The following is a 25200-nucleotide window of genomic DNA, read 5'->3' on the forward strand; positions in this document are numbered from 1 at the left end:
CCAACCTTTCTCTGTGTGGTTAACTTTGCCTCCTACATTACTTACAGAAGGAAAGCAAACTGTCATTAGTTTCCTTTCTCTATACCCTAAAATGTGTTGAATCTTCATTTTCACTATTTCTCTTGAGTATAAGAGATTATAGAAAACCTATGCCTGCCTATTAATTGATGCTTAATGAGAGAAATCAAGGAATATAAAGAAAGGAAGAAACCATTCTAGCAATCCTATAGCCAGGTCTCATAAAGAAAGGTAGATGCTATCAAGGATAAAATAGGAGCTCTGGTGCTCTATTCCTTGCTTGTGAGTATTCAGAGCCTCACTTTCTCCCATTAAAGATAGTGAGGGTTGGGCTTGGGTGTGAAACTGTGACAATTCATTTATTGGAAGAGAGGAAAGTGAGAAATGTGGCATAACCCAACTCTATTAGATGCCATACAAGCTGAAAAGGAGAAAAGCATTTGGATGGTGTACAGTGGGATCTCACAAAGGAAATCGGCCTCACCCTTTCAACATCCTGCTTCTCGTGTACACCCTTCAACAGAGTATACCCTAGGTGTATCTCTTCCCTCCTGATGTTGTCTTTAAGGAACATCGTTCCATAGTCAAGAAGTTTATTTCCATTTTTTTTAACAGAATATTGATTTTATCATGAAAGAGAATGGATTTGCTTTATAGATGTTTTCACTGAAATACATGCACTCACAAAGCAAAATGCCTAGAGACCTTTGGAGCCTTTCTTTCCCCTGTGGGGAAAAGGAGTTGAATGAAATGATTCCGCATTCAGAGTTATGATTACCACATGACCACATGGGTCCTCCATTACCCAATTTGTTTGCTTCTAAAGACAGGGACATTTAAGGAATCCTGACAACTTGTCAAAATTCTGGCCAGATTAATTTTACAAATAGACGTTTTGCGGATGTAATTTATCATGGAGAAAAGTTTTACTCTTTAGGGGACCCATTTTCCCATGTGATTTATTCAAAGATCTGTTTCTCTTAGGTGTTTGGGCTTACTGTGGGAGAAAGACTATCTGACGCTTTTATTTCTGTGGAAAGAGTGTGGTAATCATAGCTCATGCTTACTTCTTAATTAAAGTTTGCCCCCCCTGGCTAGCCGAAGGACCCATGAGGCTCATCTTCAAAGCAGGCATTCATTGCTCACTACTCCGGAGTCCTGCAGTTAAGATGACTCAGCTATTTTCTGTCTCCACGTTAGCATGCCTGCCTCTGCCCAATAACACTAGTCTAATCTCCTTTTCTCTATTTCAGTTCTCTTGGCTTGCTTATTATTCTACCACCTCCCCCATTTTATTCCCGTCTGTCTTCAAATCACATGGATTCCATAGGCTGGTGACTTCCCCATAATGCCTTCTTTCAGTGTAACTCTCAACTTCTTTCTATAGCCCTCTACTGTTGCCAGCTGCTGCCTGTATTTTTATACCTCCAATTCAAACCCTCCAAGGGAAAAGGGGTTTTGGGTCAGTCAATCACCTTCAGTTTAGGGAGCAAGATGCCTAGGGACCTTTGGAGGCTTAACGTGCTTGTTAGGGCTCTAGGGACAGGCTCCCTTGCAATCTTCCATCTAAAATGGTTTTAGAGTCAAATTGCTGATCCAATCATCAGTTGCCAGGGCGGTGGCATTATGTGGTAGAAATCATACCAACAAGAGCCCAAGAAGCTGCCAGGAATAGATAAGGGGTTAAGACAGACACTAGATATGTGTCCTTTCTTGCGATTTCAGGGGACAAACTATGCTCTATCCTCCAGAGTTCTCAGTTTTCCATGCCCTCACCCTGATAAGAAAATATAGGAGCTTTGGGAACTAATCAGATTTAGTACTAAACTGGCAGTTTGTTTTGATTGTTTGTTTATATTTGTTTTTAATGTCAGAACAGTTACTCCTATCTCCCATTTAAGTTCCCTAAACATTTCATCCTGGTGCTGTGCTGCTCTGTGTTTAGAACACGTGAAAAGGCTGAAGCCCATTAGAACCACAGACTATCTATTATTCATCATTTTTATCTCCAGTGTCTAGTATCATGCCTGATACAGAGAACATTCACAATAAATATTCCATGAATGAAAATAAGCCTATGCAACATGAATTACAACCAAAATCTGTTAGCAGAAAAATACAAATAACTTGATTGCCTGCAGTTTGGGATTATCCAACTAAGTAGGATACATCCACTTAGTTGTATATTCTCTGTCTTGCCAGAGATAGAATTGCAAATTCACCTGTGCAGACGTGTATGTTTGTATATATGTTGGTGCATATGTCATCAGTCCTTGAACATATACTTTCTCCATTTCTACTTACATGCAAAGTACATTGGAAATATATTTGGTGTAAAACAGATGCATTCTTTTTTAACTGGCTGAAATAAATTATACCTGTGTATTTTTTAGATACAGATAAGAAACATTTAAGTGTGTGTGTGTGTGTGTGTGTGTGTACAGAGACATGCATATATCAAAAAGGGAAAAGATTGGAAATACTAAAAAGCATGAAGGTAAGATTGGTTCAGGAAAATAAATTAGTTTATTCTCTTTAATGCTTACACAATATGCTATATAATGCTAGAATAACATATTTTCCACTGTGTATGAGTAATAGGTAGCAGGTACTGTATCCATAAGGAGATAGACACAGGCAGTAGTGCCTAGAAAACTCAATCCCTTCACAGGCAGCTGACCTTACGAGTCGGAAGGAAATCAGTCCAGTTACATAAAACATTGGCAGAGCATGTAATAACTGAAGTGGCACTAATAGTGAAATACAGCAAATGCTCCAAGTCCTTTTCATATAAAAAAGAGGTCAAGCTTCCAGATGTTTCCACTGATTCATAAATAATTGGCTACTGTTACAGTTACACTGCATTTTAATGGAGTTAGGCCATGTGGCTAATATTAGTTTGAGTCGTGTAAATAGTTCAACCGATATTTAAGAAAAACTTAAAATCGGCTTAAATATCATTTATTGATAAGGATGGCCATAACATCCTTTTTATACCAACTTGTCTTTCTGTCCAATGTAGTATTTAGATCGTAAAGCCTGCCAAGTAATAAAGTTATTAAATAGGTACAAAACTACAAAGTCATTCTTGATCCCAGAGACTGTCTCTGAACATTGCAATGCATGTTGAAAAGGTTTATTCTTTTAGCAATACTTAAAATCCCACATGTAATATCTGCTGCCCTCCCTGAGGCTCACATTATTTACTGCATGTCTCTTCTTTTTTAACCTGATTGTCCAAAGGTCTCTGGAAACAACTTTTTTTTTTCAAGAAACTAACTTATGTTGAGTCGTTATTGTTTTTTTTTTAAATCTGTACTCCATTGAACATTCCTGCCCTAGAATTTATCTGTCACACCTCTGACCACATCCTTCTTCAGTCAAGCCTTAATTAGCATTTTGATACTTTCTCCACAAAGACTCAGTAAAGATTGATAGCAGGTGCCTGCATAGCTATTTTATATTGAGTAGTCAAGAAAGCCTGCATTAAGGTGGAAACATTTAAGCTGATATTTGCATGATTAGAAGTCATGTAAGAGCAAGGAAAAAGTGATTAGAGGGCCTTAAGGCAAGAATAAGTTGGGCATGGTCAAGAACAGATAGAAAAGCAGTGTGGCTGAAGAGTGCTGAGCAAGTATCACAGTGGAGAGAAATTGGGACAGGGCATGCGCTGGCCAACCATGAGAGCTTGGGAAGCCAGGGTAAGGCATTTGAAATATACTTTCCACGTGATGGGAAAGCACTGTGAATTTTACATAGGGGAAGAACATGTAATAATTTATATTTTTAAAAGAACACTGTACTGCTGACTGGAGAATGGATTGATTGAAGAACAGAAGTAAGGGCAACTAGGTAGAAGACTCCTATGGAAATTCAGCTCAAAGATGAAGGTAGCTTGAACTAAAAAGATTTGAAAATAGAAATAGATGGATTCAGGAATATTTTGGAGATAGAATCAACCAGTCTTGCTGATAAACTACATGTGGGTATGAGGGAAAGAGAGAACCAAGGATGGCCATATGCAATATTTGACATGAGCAACTAAGAGGATGATGGTGTCTTAGTCAATGTTCCATTTGAGTCCAAAAGGAGGGAAAAAACCAATGACCCAGATAAAGGTAGTTAGGAAGGAGTTAATTTCCTCTCACTCAAGAGGATGTCAGCCTTTTTGTTCTATTCAGGCCTCGGGGTGATTGGATAGGACCCACCCACATTAGAGAGAGTAATCTGCTTTACTCACTTTAATTTCATCCAGAAATATTGTCACATACACACCCAGAATAATGTTTGACCAAATGTCAGAGCACCCTGTGGCCCAGTCAAGTTGACATATAAAATTAACCATCACAATCTGTTTTGTATCCATTTCTCATGCCTTTCATCCTGTTGATGTGGATTCAATGCAGATGCTTCTTTCTAAAAGCATACATTGCATAGATGCACTGGATGCATCCTGGTCACCTATTCAAGGACAGCTCTCCTATAAATAAACAGTAAAGATTTCACAAATCCTTTCCCAATTTTTGTTATCTGCACAGTTGCTATATGCACAGGGGAGGTGAATATAGCCAAAAGTTTGAGGGCGATGAGATACAAGGTTTGAGATGACACCAATACTAGAGGACCTAAAACTCCATCAATTTCTTCTAATTAGATGGAAGATTATATTATGGAGATGGGGTCATAAATGCAGTTTGGACCCAAGTCTATTTATAGGAATTCCACACTATGGATAGTTACACTGGTTCCAATCTGTGATTATTCATTGTTGTTCAACCCTGAAACTAATTACCTGGTCCCTTGAGTATACAATCAGCATAAATATATATTGTATCTCCAGAACTTCACATTGCCTGTCTGATTGGTACAGTAAGTATCATCATTATGGAGGAAAAGCCAAGTGAGAGCTTCTGAAATTACCTACTATACCCACTTTCCCTTGGTCAAAATAGTAAATAGGAAGCAATAGAACATCTCAGGAGGAATAGTGTTGCAAAGATTAGTACCACTATCAAACCTTCATTGGATTCAGGGATGATATTTTCCTTCATCTGGCTCTTAAAAAATGGATGGAATGTGGCAAATGACAGTAGACTAATGTAAATTTCTCCAGATAGTCACAGCTGTCATGCTAAATGCGTCCTTACTGGAGCAGATCCACAGCCTCTCTATTTTGGTATAAGGCTATTGATCAGATGGCAAATGTTTTCTTCTTTAACCCAAACAAGAGGCAAGGAAAAAGCAGTTTGCATTCACGTGGCAATTGTAGCGGTTCAGATTCAAGGTATTGCCCCAGAGTTATTTTATCTTCTCTGGCTTTTTATAGAAATATGGTTATAGGGACAAGATCATCTTCACATTCTACAGAATATCAGGTAGTCTTCTGTATTTATGACATCAAACAAATTAGATCTGGTAAGAAGTGGACATCACTCTGGCCACCCTAATAAAATACTTCTGTGTCAATGAGAGGGAAATAAAGCTTCAAAAGGTCCAGGTGCCTCCATGTTCAAGAAGGTTTTAGGGCCCGGTATCTGGGGGCACACTGAGTTATGTCCCCTAAAACAAAAGACAATTATTTCACTTTGCGACTCCTACTACTAAGAAAGAGACACAGTGATTGGTGGGCTGCTTTAGATTTTGAAAGCAAAACATACTGTATTATAAGGCATAATCAAGGGCTAGATTTAAGGAATCAAATCAGCAGATTATTATGACTAGATCCTTGTCAGAATGTTTAATCCCAAATTGTGGATAAGTGCTCCAGGGTCAATAAATTCTCCACTCTCCAGCTTTACAGTCTGTATTCTTCTGGTGAACATTCTCATTTCTATTCTAACATGTTCCCTGTTCCCTCAGTACCTGCTGGTATATATTAGCCAATTTCTAAAACTCCTCAAGCAAATAGGCTTGAACAACAATAGTTGTATTTCTCAGAATGGCTGTGCTAAGAGATATACCCTGGTTATTGTCCTGAAGTCAATGAGAAGCAGTGGGTGCAAATGCTGAGGGGAACAAGCATCATCTTGTAAGGCAACTTCCTCAGATGTGGCTATTGCATCATTTCCATGGGAAAGGAGTCTGCTTCTGCAAAGAAGTGGAAAGGAGTTGCTTCCACCATCCTACAGTTTTAAGGGAATCTAGAGAATGAAGAATCTCAGCCTTCCCCAAAGAAATGGCCTCATGATAAGTCTTAGAGTCCCTATGTTTTTCTGTTAAAGACCTGATTTGATATGGGAGAGGTGTTTCAGATATGTATTCAGCACAGTCTGATTTCTGATTATAGGGCAACAGAGTTTCTTAAAAGATGCAGTAGAGGTTCCTGGACTTTCGTAGGCATTTGATTTTCTTTAGTCTATTATTTTTTTCTGCAAAAGATTCCACTGCCGTTAACAAAAGCCAGCCACTCCACAATTCTTATAATTATCTTTCCCCCATATCATTAAAGAGCAACTGCCATTGTAAAAAGTAGCACCTTACCTTCTATCTGAACCTTATCCTATTTTAACTGTAGATCAAATCTTTAGTAATTGTGAAACTACTATACACCATGAGATATCAACCTGCATATTATTAACAAATGAATTCTTAGACGTGCATGAGTTTTGTCTTCGAGGGTTGTTTCTGATCCTAGTTTTGTTTCTTTTTTTTTTTTAATTTTTTTTTCAACGTTTATTTATTTTTGGGACAGAGAGAGACAGAGCATGAACGGGGGAGGGGCAGAGAGAGAGGGAGACACAGAATCGGAAACAGGCTCCAGGCTCTGAGCCATCAGCCCAGAGCCCGACGCGGGGCTCGAACTCCCTGACCGCGAGATCGTGACCTGGCTGAAGTCGGACGCTTAACCGACTGCGCCACCCAGGCGCCCCTCTGATCCTAGTTTTAATCTGAGTTCCCCAGAAAGCAGAGACTAAAGTCTTGAACTTTTACTAGAGAGGGACTGAGGAGAAATGAGAAGTGAGACAGAAAGAAGGAAGTATCAGTAAAATGATGTACTATTTAACTGGCCACCACATTGTATCAAGTGCAACCAATTGATTGGTTGATTTCACTTACACCCTCTTCCAAGAGGCCATGTAAACAACTACTTCTCAGTTCTGTCCATACTCAAAAGGAGAAGGAAAATACATTAATCTGTTCCTGTATCCTATAGATCACTCCACAGGCCTCCTGTCTTCCATTGGTTTGACCCACAGAGTTTTAACTCACACACACCTAGCTTGTACATGTGTGGACACTGAGGGGGCCCTGAGAAGTCTCAGGCTTTAGTGTGAACCAAGAAGCTACAGGCATAAAACTAAGGGTATACAGCTCAAACTTGCAATGAGGCAATCTTAGGTTGTACCATTGTGAAGTCGATGGAAGCCCATGTAGAACTGGGTTGTCTCAGCAACAACTAAAACAAGAGATGGGAGAGACTAGGAGAATAAAAAATATATATAAGAAGTGTCTGATAGACCAAAATTATGGGCTGGAAAACCTACTGGGAGCTAACAATAAGACTACCCAGTACAGTTTGAATGTTTTTTATTTGTGTAGATATATCTTACTTATATCTACCCTGTCATTTTTATTTGGAATATCCATTTGCATAGTAGGATTATAATATAAAAACAAGGATTTTTCTCTATATATATGAATATCTTCACCTTGGTGCAAATTTTTCTATTTTAACATATATGAATTGTCAGTAAGAAAACTAAAGAAAAATAAAGCTGTGTTTTGCTGTCTATGGTCATCCACATGCACACGCACACACACGCACGCACGCACACACACACACACACGTTGCGGAAAGGCAGAGAACTGCTATCTTCACTAGTAAATGGAAAAGTGTGAGTATTTAAAAAAATTAGAGGCATGAGCCATTTATATTTTTCTGTAGACCTTATCCTGGTTATTGAGGTTGTATAGACAGAGTAAAATAAATTACTGTCCTTTTTAACTTTAGAAACACCCAAAAATACATAGATACATGGATATTCAGTCAGAATATACTCAAAGGTGTATATGTGACTGTGTGTTTTTGTGTGTGTGTTTGTGCATGCATATGTGTGTATGGAAAAATCTCTTTCTTTGAAAGACCTTAGTTTATCTCCCACCTCCATGTTTCAAACAACTCTAACCACACAGATGCAGGTCCAGATTAATTCTGATAATCTACAGCAATTGTCAATGGTATCTATAAATAAAGATAATTATTGATTTTTGCATAAATAAAAATTAATGGCATAAATACATGCATGAGTATAAAATAAATAATTTTTGAAGTAAAATACATGTTAAAAAGTATTTGTTTGTGAGTTGGATTTGTATTGGATTGAATAGTAAAATACTGTCTACTTTTTTTTTTTTACAAATAAACAAATTCAGTTCACAGGTGAACAAAGCAAGGGTTAGGGATGCTGACCCCCAATGTAGGAGAAAATCTCCACTTTTGACTCCCCCAAAATTTAATTACTGATAGCCTGCTATTGAAGAGAAGTCTTACTGATGACATAAACAATTAACACATATTTTGTATGTTAGATGTATTATATACTGTATTCTTGCAATAAAATAAGCTAGGGAAAAGAAAATGTTATTAAGAGAGTCTTAAGGAAGAGAAAATACATTTACAGTACTATCCTATAAAAAATCCAAGTATAAGTGGATCCACACAGTCCAAACCCAGGTTGTTAAAGGGTCAACTGTATTTCCAGAAAGGAATGGATGGTGTGTATATGGGAAAACAGTTGAAAAAGTCGACTGCCAGTTACAAATGAGGTAAAGGTCTGGGAAATTTTTTCAACTTTCTTTTTAGATAATGTTTTTAAATGTTTAAATGGTCTTTTAGACTTTTAGACTACACCCTATGGGAATATATTGAGAACTAAAGAGAAGCTTTATCACAAACTCCCAATAAAGTAGAATTCTGCCACAAGAGCTATACAAATGATGTGATAAAGACAGAGAAGTGAGATGAACAAAATTTTGCTGGAGTCCTAACTTCAATCTGGAGAATTAGCAAAGCCTTCACTATTAGATACAGGACATTTAGAATGCACATGGATTTTACAATAAAATTTCAAATGATTAGCCTTAGGGATTCCTAGTTACTAGTTACAGGAAATTTTAAGCAAGTAAAATAATATTAGATTGTAAATGGTATTATTCAAAAGAGATAATTTAACCTGACCATGCAAATAATTCAGAGACAATCTAAAAAAAGTATATTTATGACTCTGGGAAGTTCTTAAGCACTGACATTCTCAAGTTGATATAAAATAAGTCCTCTTTACATGTTCCTTGGTGCTGCCTCCAAAAGGTCATGCCGGTGAGGCAAACAATTGACCCTATAAAAGTTTCAGTCTTGCAACTGGGGAGTAAATTTGCCATTTAGTTTTCATGCAGTTACTAATGACACAAAACCATATTTTTATATTGTTTTTTTTTCAGAGTTGGAGAGTAATGAACAACTCCATTTTTAGAAATTTTGGGTAACTTGTGTTTACAGGTACCCAAGATAATATTCGCTTGTGTCATGCTATCAGATGTATCCAAATCTGAAACTGGTAGATCGTACCAGTGTTTAACAAAATCCAAATGCATTTAACAACAGATAAACCTCTACACAAGAAAAAGGCTGTGTTTTCAATGTTAAATGATCTTTATATAGTTATCCAATACCAAACATGTAGGGTTTTCATAGAATCCTTACTAACTATAATTAAATATTTATTCCTTTAGATCGTACAGAGCATACATTAGGCTGATTATAACCAGTGGACAAAGTAACCATCATCTAATTAATTTATGCTATACTCTGAATTGATAAGCCTCTCTTCTTTGTGTTCTGTTCCATTCATTATTTTATATTGGGTCTGCTGCCAAATCACTCTCAATAGAAACTCTACAGGCATCAATTTTTCCAATAACAAGTCATATTTTTATGGTGAATTCAGTATTTTAAATAGATTTACATAAACCCATTTTTCAGTTAGTTAACATGAGTGAAGAAGTTTATTATTTTTAAGTTTTCTTTACAATTTCTGTTAATGAATTATTTGGAAAGAAATATCAGAAGCTAAAAAGGTGATATTTATAGTATATATGTAACCCACATAATTCTGTGAATTAATATATACCTATATAAATGGGTACTAAATTCAGTATTTTTAAACAGTCACAATTCTGTACAATATCATCTTTTAATATATTTACAGAAAACAAAATAGAATAGTGATTAAATATTCCACAATGGATATCAGTGTTTCAAGAACATCCTTGGCTGGAGCTGGTTTTGAGTCTTCTTCCTCCCAAATATTGGGTGTTTTGCCTCCTTGTTCAGTTGGTGGTTTTGCCCATTGTTGGTGTGACTGTTTCCCATCAAATATCAATGTTATGGGAACCTATAATTTCCTCACAGTTCTGTATTTTTAGATAAATGGAAGTTCACAAAATTCTTCTTTGAAGGGAAATATGAAAACTCTTTCAACAAGTTTAAGCAAAAGTTGAGAGTTTATTACAACCCAGAAAAATCAGAGCCAAATATTTAATTACTGATGCTTACCAGCTATTAATCAGCGATGCCAGCATTCAGAAAGAGCCCCTCCCTGTCAGTAAGCTAACCAACCTTTAAGGTTTTTCATTACACCCAAGTCTCCTTGCCTCTTGGCATTAACTCAATAGATCCTAGTGTTTCCAATGTGTGTGTCATAAAGCCTTGTTTCCGAATTATTGCATGATGTAGTCGGGCACTAGCAATAAGTCATGTGATTAGAAACTGAGATCAAAGGGCACATTGTTTAAAAGAGAAATATCATTTCAGATTTCTTTTTTCTTTTCTTTCTTTCTCTCTTTTCATTCTTCTACTATTCTAATAACCCAGAACTACAAAGGCATGATTGTATGTAAATGATTTCTCTCCATGCTTCTTATACATTTCTCTTTACATCAAGCCCCAGATATATGAGCTAATTTTTAGAGGTAATTTTAAAAATTATTTTCAAATTCCTTTGTATTTTTTTAGAGTTTCATTGATAAATACTTGAAATACATTACTGTATAAATTTAAGTCATACATCATGATGGCTTGATTCACATGTACTGGGAAATGATTATCACAATATGTTCAGCTAAAATACATCGTACATATAGGTACAATAAAAAGAAAAGAAAGAAGAAAAAAAATTCTCCTTGTGATAAGAATTCAGTATCTACTCTCTTGACAACTTTCTTATGTATCACACAGCAGTGTTAGCTATAGTCGTACTTTTGTACATTACATCCCTACTCCTTATTTAACTTATAACTCAAAGTCTATACCTTTTAAGTGTATAAAGTGATTTTCAAAAGTAAAAAACCAGAGGTGCTCGAATGAAGGAAATAATCAGAAGACACATCAGAATATAAAGATATTTTGATCTTTCTCTGATCATCTGACCTTATGTCTACCAAATATTTGTGATTCCCTACATGAATTCTAATTCAGTTGGCCTGTCACCACTCACTATTAAATACATTATCTTCAAACCATACTGCTACAGACACTGGAACACTGGAACACAGCCCATTCTCTGTGGTTTCTCTTCAAAAGAAAAAAAAAATCCTATCTCCCATTCTGAGAAGTGCAATAATTTATTCTATTTTTTTTCTTCAGCAACATTTTTAGAGCAAAAACAAAAGCCAATGATCAGCAGAAGAACCAGAAATAGTACAGACAAACTCAACCACTCTTAAATAATATGCGTTCATTCTTTTCTACAATTTTTCCTAACTTGCTCCATTATTTCTAATATTTTTTTCATCCCTAAGACCTGCTGAAATTTTTGACCTGAGCCCTACTAAATATGGAATACCCTCTTTACATAATAGCTTGTGAATCAAATTAAGACTCTCCCCCTGCTTCCTATAGGTTTTTTTTTTCAGTTTCATAATACAATGATGATTAATTTGCATTATTTCCTATTAGAGTCTCACACCTTTCCTCCCTGTTATATACAGATTTTTAAGGAATTTGTATTTATTTAATCTTAATTCAAGTAGAAGTCTTACTGAGAGGGCAAGGGTCCATTCCCTACTGCTGAATGATGGAAAGAATGAGGTCAACTTGCCTTTATGAAAGATTTGAATCACCTTTGCTATAGACCAGGCACTAAACTAGGCATCTTTACAGACAGTATCTGACATTTAATCTTAATGTCACAATACAGGAGTAGGCATCTTTATAATATAATTTCAAGGATGTTAAATACTTTGTTTAGGATCAGAGAAATAAATTGGTGGACTGAAGATTTAAGCCCAGTCTTCTGATCAAATCCTATGCTCTTATATCAATAACTGGGCTTCTTAATAGTGGCCCATGCTGATGGTACTTGTCCAAAGACCTTTGCTAAGTCCATATCAAAAGCTTCTCCTACCAATAAGAACCTCAGAATGCCATGATTTCCTGTCTCTAGGATTTAAAGTAATAGTAACTTTGTCCCCAGACTTTCAGTTACTTAACTCCCACATTAGCATTATCAAAGTAGCCTTCTGAGCAAATCTGGCTCCATAAAAATGACATTGTAGTTACACTTGCTTGGTTGTTGAACAGCAGTTACAGTGTAATTAGTGCCACTTAATGGAAAGCGTTAGTGAAGTGCATATCGTTATTAATCAAACTCCAATATAAAGCTGGCTACAGTAATAATGAGTGCAATTATGGGCTGATGAACTGTTAAACTTGAAAACTGACCCTAACCAAATTTTCTTTCTTCAGAAAGTAATAAAACTCAAAGGGCTGAAAATCACTTTATTTCTCTGGGCTCTCTTGCCACAAAAACAACTTGGGAGATATTTTCTCATGCTCCACGTTTTATAATTTCATGCACACTGAAGCTTGTAAAGTGGTGTGAGTATTGGAAAATGTGACCCTAAAGATAAGGTCAACTCTAATCTGAACCTGACAAGAGTTGATCCAGCCCAGACTCGTTACCTACCAGACAATGTAGAATTTTATCCGGCTACTTTACAGAGTTTCACACACACCAAAATCAAACATAAAAACTGTCCATTGAGCCTGAATTAGCCAGCAGGCAAATTCAAGTTCAGAGTAAAATACTTGTTCCCTTAAAAAGTGTTTGACAAAATCCCTAGAGACTTGTGTACGATGAGAGTCCCACACTCGTCTTCTCTAAATCTTGCAATGACTATTCGACAAATCTTTAATGGCATCTGCAATTCTTTGTATTAGAAAGTGTGTTTAGCGTTTAAATGATGCCCGATGTGTTTAAAGCATGGTTTATTGCCTTGCCTTGTTGTAGCTCCACATATCTTTCTATGTAAGCTCCTTTCCAAATGAAATATCCTTGCTTTTCCCCAGTAATGATTAGAATGTCTTCTCACTCTTAAGCGTTCCTAAACATTTTTTGCAGCTGCATAAGCTAGCTGTCTCATATCATCTGATCACTGAAGAGGAAAGTTCTTGCTCTGAACCAGGGACTTGCATTTTATATGTATTGTCAGGTTTGAAATTTTATCAAATTAGTAAATACCAATAAAGAGAATTGGAACAAATTTGCCAAATTCACTACATCAGGCATCCCAGAGCAATGTCTGGTAATTGACAGATGTGAACTGGATTCGCGACACATGAAAAACACAAGAGGAAGAAACAAAAAGAAAAGAGAACTAAAGCCTAAAAATAATTGCACAATCTATTAAAGATGGATATGAAAACAACCCCCTAAAATGGAAGCAGAAGTGTAGAAGAGGAGCCTTGAGAGTTCTGTTATTTTTACTCCCACTGCTAGCTAAAGAATGAAGCCAACCTCTTTAACATGCACTCACAGCCTTCTGTGATTTGGCTCCAACTTCCAAGTTCCAATCCTTTTTTCTCCCACATCCATGCAAGTGCACACTATAGGATTGATAAATATGCCTTGTGTTATGTTTTCCTTGCCTCATTATCACACAATATTATAAATGTCTTTTCAGCAACATTTTTGAATTCAGTGCATACCTGTGATCTTGTAGATTGTTCAAGGAGAGGGGAGATGTTTAGGGAAGAAAAGTGAAGAAAGACCAAGAGAGAGAATTCAGCTCAATTCCCCTGATTCAGCCTCCTTTTAACAACTCTTGCAATGCCCAAGCATAATCGATAATTCCAGGTGCATTCACCAATAATTTTCTCTATCCAGCCTGCTCAAATGGCAGCATTTCCTTACTCGATAAAAAATAGCTGAAAAGCCTTTTAAAGACAAAAATGTTAGCCAAATTACCACTATCACAATGTAGTTATTTTTTCTGTCATGTTTCAAAATATGATGCTTTCCACTTTATGTATTGAGTTTGTTTGACTCTGAAGTTATTCCTGGACAAACACCTTCCATTAATTTTAGGCACATTCATTTCATTTACTCAGTAATCATATGTAAGTGGTGTACTTAGGAGAATAAACTTTAAAAACAAAAGGAGTTATAACAGTTTTACATCTGACCTTTCAGCTCCCAAAGACTCTAAAAACTACCTATATGTTCTTTATTATCAAATCTTAAACAAGAACAATAGTATTATCACTTTCCAATTGTGCGTTTACTATTTTTACACATTTTAAATACTTTTAATGCACTTTGAAAATTTGGAATGCTTTTTATTTCTACTATAAGTTTATAAGTAATTGTTCTTTTCAAGAAAATCAAGTTATCTGTGAGTGCCATCAGAAAGCCCCCCTTTTTTGTATACCTCAATAAGTCTCCTTATTCCAGTGCCAGGACATCCTCCAAGTACTCAATGGAAGATCCATGCAGCTAGGGTTTTCTTGACCTGAAGTGATACACTGTGCCAAATAAACGCCACCTTCAAATATATAGTTAATATTGATTATTGTCCCCCTGAATAACACATACTAATGCTTAAATTTCCCCAAACTTCATTAACTGGATGAAGTAGTCTGTGTCTCCATCACGTTAGAGCTGCAGCAGAATAAAACTGCTGTAGCTGACACAGAAAAAAATCAGATTGCCTAGAATGAAAAATAAAGCCAAAATAACAGTTCAGTTGATAGGGTTGTATTTGAGAAGCCCAGTCATGGGCAATTATTATATTTCATATAGTAACTTCACCTTTACGTAATTAACTTTTCCTGCTTAGTTTTAATTGGCTGTTCTAGCTTCTCAGTTTTGAGGCTTGTCAAGTTAACAAAAAATTAACAACTTTTACAGCGCCCTCTTAAAAAAAGGACATTCCTAACTATAAAAATGGAAGCAAAATAGTAGGGATGTATCAAAAAGAAAGTGACAGGAAAACATTTGCCAAATTTTAAGTATCCCAAAAAACAACTGTACATAGTAAGAGAAAATAAACAGATCATTTGTACTTCATTGCATGAAGTAAATCCAAGACAGCTCATTCATTTTCCTTTCCACAAAAGGCCCTCTCCTTTGCTAAGACCGATAAGAAAGGAAGATGCCAACTGAGCTCAATCCTTCTCTAATGCATTAAGAACTCAGCACATGTTACCCAGATAAAATATAAAGTATGCTAAAAGATTTGTGTGTGCACTAAAAGATTAACCATTTCACCTACTCCAGAAACTAAAACAAGGAATGGACGTGTATGAGCACGTCTGTGTATTTGTGTGTCTATGTTATATTCACTTTCCATCTATAAATAGGTAACACATTTAGCTGCTGCAATAACTTACCTCATATTCCATTGCAAGGCCAAGATATGATTCTCTATCAGGCATTTGAGAAGGTACATCTCAGAAACCCTTTGAAATGTGTGCCTTGCAAAAAATAATGGCTCGGGACAAAACCATTAAAATGTTCCCTCTTAAGGGTTCCGGTTACGTAAACACTTTTCTTCAGGTAGAGGGGACGGGGTACTTGTAGGTCAAATTAAGCCACTAGTCCAAGGCCCAAACAGTTATTACAGGTCATTATAATTCCTAGTATGATCTTAATTGGAGTGTTAGAACTAGAAAGTGTATCAAAAATTATGTGATCCAACTTCTTTATTTGTACAGAATAAAGTACTGAGAGAGAGAAAAGTTACAGTGTCCTAACTCAGCTTCTGGTTATTGTCAAAATAGGGCCTGGAAACCATGTCTTCTGGAGGCTCCTTTAGAGTATTTTCCACCATTTTGGAAGAGTATTATTTATATCATACATACATTCTTCGCCTTTGAAGGATTCTTTGTGCGGTCCCTATAGACAACAAAGTTTTCTACTCCCTTTAAAATCCAGCTTGATATATATACACATTCTAATCTCACAAGAGCCTCTAACATGATCTGGGCAGTGTGGTCAAGGATAGTTGTTTGGGAATTGGAGAAATCAAGATTTCACCCTGACTTTACTAGTAAATGACTTGGACTTGATCTTTGATGTGCCTTTTCCTAGGATGCAAAATTAGGGATAGGTGTTAGATTGCATTCATATCCATTCCAGTATGATTTATGTCATTGTTTACCTAAACTTTTCAAAGTCACCATTTGTTAAAATTCTAAAATTGAAAGTAGCTCAATCAAAAGGTAAAAGTGTACTTGAAATTTACATTGATTATTTTCACATAAAGAGCACAGTTAATCATTATATTTTTGTGTTTTTAGTCAAACAATTTTTAGAGCAATAAAATTCATCTTTTTCAAAAATTTTGATAACATTTATGTAAATCATGGGGATTTTCCCTCTAGTAAAATGTTGCACATCCAAGAAAAAAAAAATATCCTTATATTTTCAGTCTTTACACCTTAGAAAGAATGCAAACACTGAACTATTGCAAAAATATCCTCAAATATGAGATTTGAATGCAATAATCTCAGTTTCTAAAAATGCCTTGCCTACCTTTAAAATATTTTAGATTGCTCACAGTTTAAGTCTAAGCTCGGTAGGCAAACAATACCACCTACATTTTCTATTTTCATGAAGATCATATGAAATACTTTTTTCAGGGCATCTGGGTGGTTCAGTTCATTGAGCATCCAACTCTTGATTTCGGCTCAGGTCAGGATCCTAAGGTGGTGGAGCTTGAGCCCCAGTTCTCAGGCTATGTGCTGAGGGTACAACCTGCTTAAGATCCTCTCTCTCTCCACCCTCCCTCCACCCCACCCGTCTCCACTACGGGCACTCTCACACTCTCTCTCTCTAAAATTAAAAAAAAAAAAAAAAGAAGAAGAAGAAGAAGAAAAGAAAAAAAGAGGGGCACCTGGGTGGCTCAATGGGTGAAGCATCTGAGTCTTGATTTTGGTTCAGGTCATGATTGGTTCCGTTTTTGAGTTTGAGCCCTGCATCAGGCTCTCTGTCAGCACAGAGCCCACTTTGGATCCTAGGATCCTCTGTCTCCTTCTCTCTCTGCTCCTCCCCCCCCCGCCCCCACTGCTCTCCCTCACGTGCTCTATCAAAAATAAATAAACATTTTTAAAAAATCCTTTCTATTTTTAATAAGTTATATTCACTTTCCATCTATAAATATGTATCACATTTAACTGCTGCAACAAATTACGTCATATTCTACTGCAGGGCCAAGATGTGATTCTATGTCAGGAGTTTGAGAAGGCACATCTCAGTGGCTGAGGTGACTCTGTGTTTTAATTGTGTGGCATTATGGCATTTAGCAATCAGACAAAAAGACTCCTACCTCACTAATTTGAGTCACACAGGTAGATGTGATTCAGTTCCTTTTATGTCAGTGCATGTTAAAATGCAACACTCCTGCTATTACAGTTCTTTTAATCAAAGTCTTCCAACCACACTCATCTGTAGCAACAAAAATGATACGTTTTGAATTAAGAAATGAATGGATTTGTTTAATCTTTTTACCAAAAACTTATTACATCATTTTTGTATTTCTTTTTTTTTTTTTTTAATTTTTTTTTCAACGTTTATTTATTTTTGGGACAGAGAGAGACAGAGCATGAACGGGGGAGGGGCAGAGAGAGAGGGAGACACAGAATCGGAAACAGGCTCCAGGCTCTGAGCCATCAGCCCAGAGCCTGACGTGGGGCTCGAACTCACGGACCGCGAGATCGTGACCTGGCTGAAGTCGGACGCTTAACCGACTGCGCCACCCAGGCGCCCCATCATTTTTGTATTTCTTAATGGAAATTTTTTAAAGAAAAATATATATAAGATAAAATATACATTAAAACAAAAATGTCTAGAACATTTTATTTTTTTCCTGTTTCCTATGCAATTATGTCAACGCAAGTAAAATTTCAAAGAAATACTCTGGTATTTCTATCAGTTGCCAGTCACTACTAAATAACCCACTATGCTTCCAGCATAGAAATTAGGGCTGGTAGTTATTGGTTAATTAACAGACCAATCTTCATCTTGAAAAAGTATTAATTAAATTACATTAGTTTTACAAAATGAAGATTATCATCACTTTTATTTACTCCAAAATAGGTTGCTTAGACTGGTTAAACTCATTTAAAAAAAAAAAGGCTTTTCACTTAAAGCTACAAGGAATAAGATAGGAGGAGGGAAACTCAGTAATTAATAGATGGAAGTTTATCATGAACTTTATAGCAAATAAATAGTACATTGCTTTATCAGAGAAAATAATTCTATAATAGGATGAAAACACTGAGCTTGGAATAGACCCAAACGAAATAAGTCCCCACGAAGTACTTCTTGGCTTCCTAGCACAGTTTCTAATGCACCATTCACACCGCGGGACCAGCAATGCCCTGGCAAGCCCTATTTCTGTTATATTGTAACATCAATAAGTCCAGCGTATTTTAGAGATTTTGAAGTAAGCAAAGACAAAGAACACCATTGTGTTCTATTTCCCATTTTGAGGTTTTCACACCAAGAATTATCATTTTCATTTTGCCTGTTTTCTCAACCGACCTCTGTGTTAAATTCAATCATTTCTAAAAAATCATATTAATAACAGCATGATTCAAGAAACCAATTTGTGTCCCTAGAACAAAGTGAGATTGTGTAAACATAATCAGCTGAAGAGGAAGGAAATATATTGTAAAATGAAGTTTCAAATTCTTGTTTCTGAAATTTATTCTGTTTGCACTACAAAAATTATCAGCAGAGAAGGTAACACTAGGCTAACTTTTCAGCCTGTTTGAAGGCTGCCAAAATGCAAAAATATTGACATCTAGAATTGTGTTTCATATCACATCACACTTGAGTAAGTTTTGGGAGTCAGCCTCCTCAAACCACCCACTCTCGTTCTTCTACGTCTCATCCTACATTAATTTTCCACTTGGGCATTTATTGAGTCATTGGTGACTTGTGTACAAAGATAATAAACATGACATTGAAGTGCATTGTGGAAATAGCTAAAGGAGAAAAGGATAAATGAATTTTAAATTGGACTGAGGACCCTAATACATATTTATTTTTTATTTCCTCTTTGTTGATTACCACTGCTGCTCAAGTTGAATATTGTGGTTCTGTAAAAAGAAACCTGCTAACTAACCCCTTGCTTATTCTGCCAATTACTTTTTTGTGTATACTTGTAATTAAACCCATTCTGGGATTCATGTCAGCTTTCCTGCACAGCAATCAATACTAAATTGTAACAAAGGAAAAGAGACAGTCTCTGTTGTTAGTAGATGTTGCCTGTACTTGTACAAATAAGATTAGAAGCAGCATGTAGAGTGAGCTGTGAGTACATGACATTTTCCCAATAACAGTTTTTCATTATTTTAAAGTGTGCATGAAATCCCTACCACCCTCGGTCTTCTTGGTCTCTCCCACATGTCACTGAGGATTCAGCCTTGGTTCATCTCCAGCTCTCTGACACAAAGCAAGGGCTTCTCGGCACCTGCTGTCCACGCCACCCACAAGATCAGTGTATTCCAAAAGCATACCACTTTCTGGGAATGAAATAACTTCCTTTTCAATAGAAATATTTAAAATTAGCATGGATTGACAGACATAACTTTAATTTTTAAAATCACGAAACAAGATACACGGCAACTTGCTTAAGACATGAATTCAAAAGTCAGTAAAAATAGATGTCCATAAAATAAAACATCATGTAATGCACTGAAAAATATCTCTTTCCTCTCTATTTTTTCCTCTGTAATTTTTCCTCTCTATTTTTGTTCTATGAAGACATTTCATGTCACTAAGTATTTATGTTATTTGGGGGGGAGGGGGAGAAGTATTCACTGAAGGTTTTCAAATGTCCTGAATTTTCAGAAGACAAAATGGCCGGCAGCATACTCAAGATAGATTTATTGCCCTTCACATTAAAAAAAAAAAAAGTGGAAAGTACAGTAAAGTAGTTTCACTTTTCAAATAACAGCTGAGTTAAAATACCAACAATGGTTATAGCATAATGCATGAGGTCAGTATTCACATTACAATTATTTTCACAATGCATAGCTTACAATTCAAAAACCTTTTACTATCTATATTACATTATCATGGGTTAAGAGCATAATGTCAGCTCCCTGAACTTTCCATTTCATTGCTTTTGTTGGTTTTCATAAGGCTGGCCCTTAGAGGTAGGGATACTTACATCTTGAATTATAAGGATTTACACTCTTTCCTCGGTGCCTGAGATTTATATTCATCAATGTTAAAAGATGTTAGATGTATAAATCTCTACGGATCAAGATAAGAACATACACCCACAGGGGATTCTAATGTACTCTTTATATTTACTATTAACGTCCTTGTTACCATGGCTGTGTAATTTGAGTTCATATGCATGCATATTAGAAAGGTAAGATATTAAATGGCACATTTCTTTCATTGCTCTTGAAGCGAGATAAAAGAAAAAAATTAAATATGAAATCTGTACTAGGCAAATGCTTCCATATTTGCCTTTTTATCCGTGTGCTAGCTTTTAATTATAGACACCATTGACTCGTATTCATGGCAAGAGTTGCACTTCTACCTCCGCAGACTTACCTGACAGAGAGAATAATGGAACAGTACATGCAAAAATTCTGAGTTCATTATTCGGTGAACAACGCTGCTGAACCTAAAACCTGCCCAGTAGTTTTCCAGCTAGGAGTAGCATGTTTTTCTTATTTGAAAAAATGTAAAACAATTGCTAAACCATTTCTTGGGGTCTATTTCTCTAAGAGGGACTTTCAAAATCCACAATGCCTTTTATTGCGCTGCATTATTTTTCACTCTAGCAAAATATAATTCCATTTTCCAGCTGAAACAGTAGTCACCTTTTCCCCCTTGTATTCTTTGTAAACTTCCAGTTTTGTAATCGTGGTTTTAAGACGTGATTGTCTCCCACAGAGCATAAACTGGCTTTAGTGGACATCATCACACACTTTTATAAGCAACTTACATGTCCTTGTGTTTTTAGTTATACAAAATAATATGAAATACCCATTCTTTGTTCATAGGGTTGCCAGATGAAATACAGCACATCTAGCTAAGTGAATTTCAAATAAACAAAGAGTAACTTTTTAGTATGAGTATATTTCATTCAATATTTGGGCCATATGTGCACTGAAAATCTAAACATTTGTATGAAACTCGAGTTTAACTAAATGTTTTGTGTTTTTATTTGCTAAATCTGGCATCCTTACTCATTCACCTATAATTCTTGACATGAAGCAAAATTCTGGGATGTTATCCTACAGTTTAGTTTGATTTAGTTTGATTTTGTCAATTTCTGTTGCAGTGGTATTCAGTCCAAGCTTAATAATGTCATGCAAAATAAAAAAAAAAAAAAAAAAAAAAAAACTAAAAGGACAAACCTGTTTAAATTATCAGAATTTTTTGGTTATCTGAAACAAGGGCAGTTTTAAAAATAATGTCACTTTTCTACTTGAAAAGGACGTACCATGTGGGAGAATGAAGAGCTCAGGGGACCGATAATGAGATACAGGCCTTTCATTGGTTTGAATATAGCCCTAGGTGGTAGTGACTGAAAGTTTTTGCCATCTGGTACCTGATCAGTAGCTGATGTGAAGCTGTTGATTTCACTTAAAAAAAAAAAAAAAAAAAAAAAAAAAAAACAAGGCAAATAACAAGTATTCAAGAAGGATAATTTTACTGTGCACCACACCTCCATAACCTTGACCAAATCATTTCACTTCTCCCTCAAGTTTCTCCATCTCTGCAAAAGAAAATACACTAGTCATCTGTCTATCCGTCCTTGAATTTAAATATCAACTGGTATTGTAAAGCAATTTAAAGGTAAAACATACTTCAAGCAGTAATTCTTTCATTCCAAATAGCTACAGTTTTCTAATTTGTAGTAATTAGGAAGAGACTATATGAATATTTTAAAAGAAGTAATGATTACAATTTTTCAAGAGCCCATAATACACCCCCCCAAGTTGAATGATAGAAATGATTCAATTTGTTATTTGGAGAAGCTCTTAGGGAAGGTACCACATGAGAAATATGAAGTATTTATATCAGTAGGGTAAAGGCCCCTACCTTCCTATCACCTTCCAGTTCCCTCCCCTTTCCCCTTATTTTGATAGCACCTGCATTTCATGACAATGAAAAGGGGAGTACTGGGTTGACAGAAGAAAACTGAAAGATCCAGACCTGCCACTCCCTGCTGGACAACCTTGAGAAAGTAACTTCAATTTCCAAATCCCTAAAATAAATAGTATGATTCTTGAATCTGTATGTGACAAGAATAACTTTTTTTTCATACAAACAAACAAACAAACAAACAAAAAGAATGCCAATCCCATGCCTATCTTTTAAAGAGGTTGATTTGGTAAAATGTGACAAAAGCTTTAAGTTTCACTTCCCACCTTTCTCTTCGGAAAGAGGAAATGCTAAGGGAGAAACATACAGAGGCATGAAGAGCCTGGTGTGTTTGAGGAGCTATGAACAGTAAGCAACAGAGTAGCTTGTTCAAATTTTTATCCTAGAGATTGTCGAAATTGAGGCAGCTAGATTGGAGTTGATCAAGAATAGAGGAAAAGGTAACTTGAAAACTTATGACAATAAACCAATTCAAAATAGATGAAATCTTGGATAATGAAGCAAAGGGGGATAGGTTGGATATGAGAGCTATTAATGAGATAGACTCTGCCAGACAATGATAAGTTAGAGGTAGGAAGTAAGAAAGTGATGTTCTCTAGGTTTGGACTTTTGTTTACCATGTACACAATGGTATCATTAACGAAGCTTGGGAGTGCAGAAACAGACATAGGTTTGCTGAGGAATGGCAGTGTGTTCAGTTTTCAATCTGTTGAATGGGTGCCATGCAGGTCACCAAGGTGAGTTACCTGGTAGCCAGTACTACTTAAGGTATATAGACTTTAAAGGAGAAGGCTGGGTGGCAGACCTGGTTTTGGGAGTTAAACTAGACAATGTTTTTTTTTTTTAGTTAGGGTAATTAGAAGGAGATTTATTAAGTGATATGGAACACATACAGAACTAATGTAGACATGGAAAGCCTGTAGCATAATCTTTCCATAAACAACACCCTCAATGACACCAAAAACCTGGCCCACCAATGGAGTTACTACATCTGCTAAAATGAAGAAGCAATAGAATCATAAAGCTGCTGGCACATCTGCCAGAATCAGAACCAATGCCGAATATGATAAAATTCATGCTTTCGGAATAAGTCCCATTGTCCTGACTCTGGACATGCAACAAATGAGGGACCAGATATCAGGGCCTCCGCAATGAAAATCAAGGCACAGCAACTTTGCCTAACAGAAGATCCATGCAAGCTCTATACCACAACTACTTTGCAACTTTCACATGGTGCGTTGTCTTCACAGAAGCTAGAACAAATAGCAAGGGTTGCAAAGGTGTTTGGGAAATACAAATTTTAGCTTTCCAGTCTGTAAATAGAGCCTCAAGTAGGGAACTGGAATGGTGTTCAGTCAATCGATCTGACACATTTACCAAATTAAGCATGAAGATAAAAAGGATGTTTAAAGATATTATAGTAGATGTCAATAAAAGAGAACACATGGCATTAGAAGAGAAGCAAGTGAGCAGTGAAGAGAAATATGGCCAGGGACATAAACCAAGAAAATATCAATATCTAAAGGGTACGCACAGAGAGAGGGGATGACAGATTCTAAGATGAATATGAAAAGTCGGAACGTAAAAAAGAAGCAGTTGGTGCTTTGAGTATCAAAAAAAAAAAAAGTGAGATTTTCATGATGGGAATTTTCAAGTTGTATGGCACATAGAAGTCATTACGTTTGTTGATTAACATGTCATTGGTGACTTTTGCTAGAAAACAGGTTAGAGCTGGAACCAGATGGCAGGGGATTGATCAATGAGTGAATTAGAAACAATGATGTAGAGGGGCGCCTGGGTGGCGCAGTCGGTTAGGCGTCCAACTTCAGCCAGGTCACGATCTCGCGGTCCGTGAGTTCGAGCCCCGCGTCGGGCTCTGGGCTGATGGCTCGGAGCCTGGAGCCTGTAGCCTGTTTCTGATTCTGTGTCTCCCTCTCTCTCTGCCCCTCCCCTGTTCATGCTCTGTCTCTCTCTGTCCCAAAAATAAATAAACGTTGAAAAAAAATTAAAAAAAAAAAAAAAAAAGAAACAATGATGTAGAAACTGGTTGATTCTTCAGAGAAGAGAGATATAGCAATAAGTAGAAAAGAGAAGATAAAAGAAGAGACAAGGACTTTCGCAAGTGGAGACAGACCTGAGCATGTGTTTTTCTGCTTATGTGAGGCAAGCATATAAGAGGAAAAATTTAAAATAGAAGGTAATGATGGAATCAATGAATAAGTCAGGTCCTGAAGGAAACAGAGTGAACAAGAGTACGGTAAGGGAGGGGCGCCTGGGTGGGTCGGTCGGTTAAGTGTCCAACTCTTGATTTTGGCTCAGATCATGATCTCACAGTTTGTGAGTTTGAGTCCCACATTGGGCTCTGTGTTGTGTCAGCACAGAGCCTGCTTGGAATTCTCTCTCTCTCTCTCTCTCTCTCTCTCTGCCTCTACCCCCACTCATGCTTTCTCTCTTTCTCTCAAAATAAATAAACTTAAGTAAAAAAAAAAAGAGTCACTTTTCCCTCAGTATCTCAAAGAAAAAAGGTTTGAATGAGTTACAGATTTACCTAGGTTTGGGAATAGGAGTGGGCAATGGAGGGATTTATCATGACATGCTCAATGCTTACTGTTGGGGGATGAGGCATTGATGTAAATGGCTTGAGCAGGATGATAATGCCATGAAGTACTCTTGAGTGAGTGGAAAGGAGACCCAGGAACATGTAAAGATACTGATATGTAGTACAACTGCCCAAAATACTCAGTTGAGGCGGAGGACCACAGAGATC

This window comes from Lynx canadensis, chromosome A1 (genome assembly GCF_007474595.2).
Source record: "Lynx canadensis isolate LIC74 chromosome A1, mLynCan4.pri.v2, whole genome shotgun sequence".
Classification (NCBI taxonomy): Eukaryota; Metazoa; Chordata; class Mammalia; order Carnivora; family Felidae; genus Lynx; species Lynx canadensis.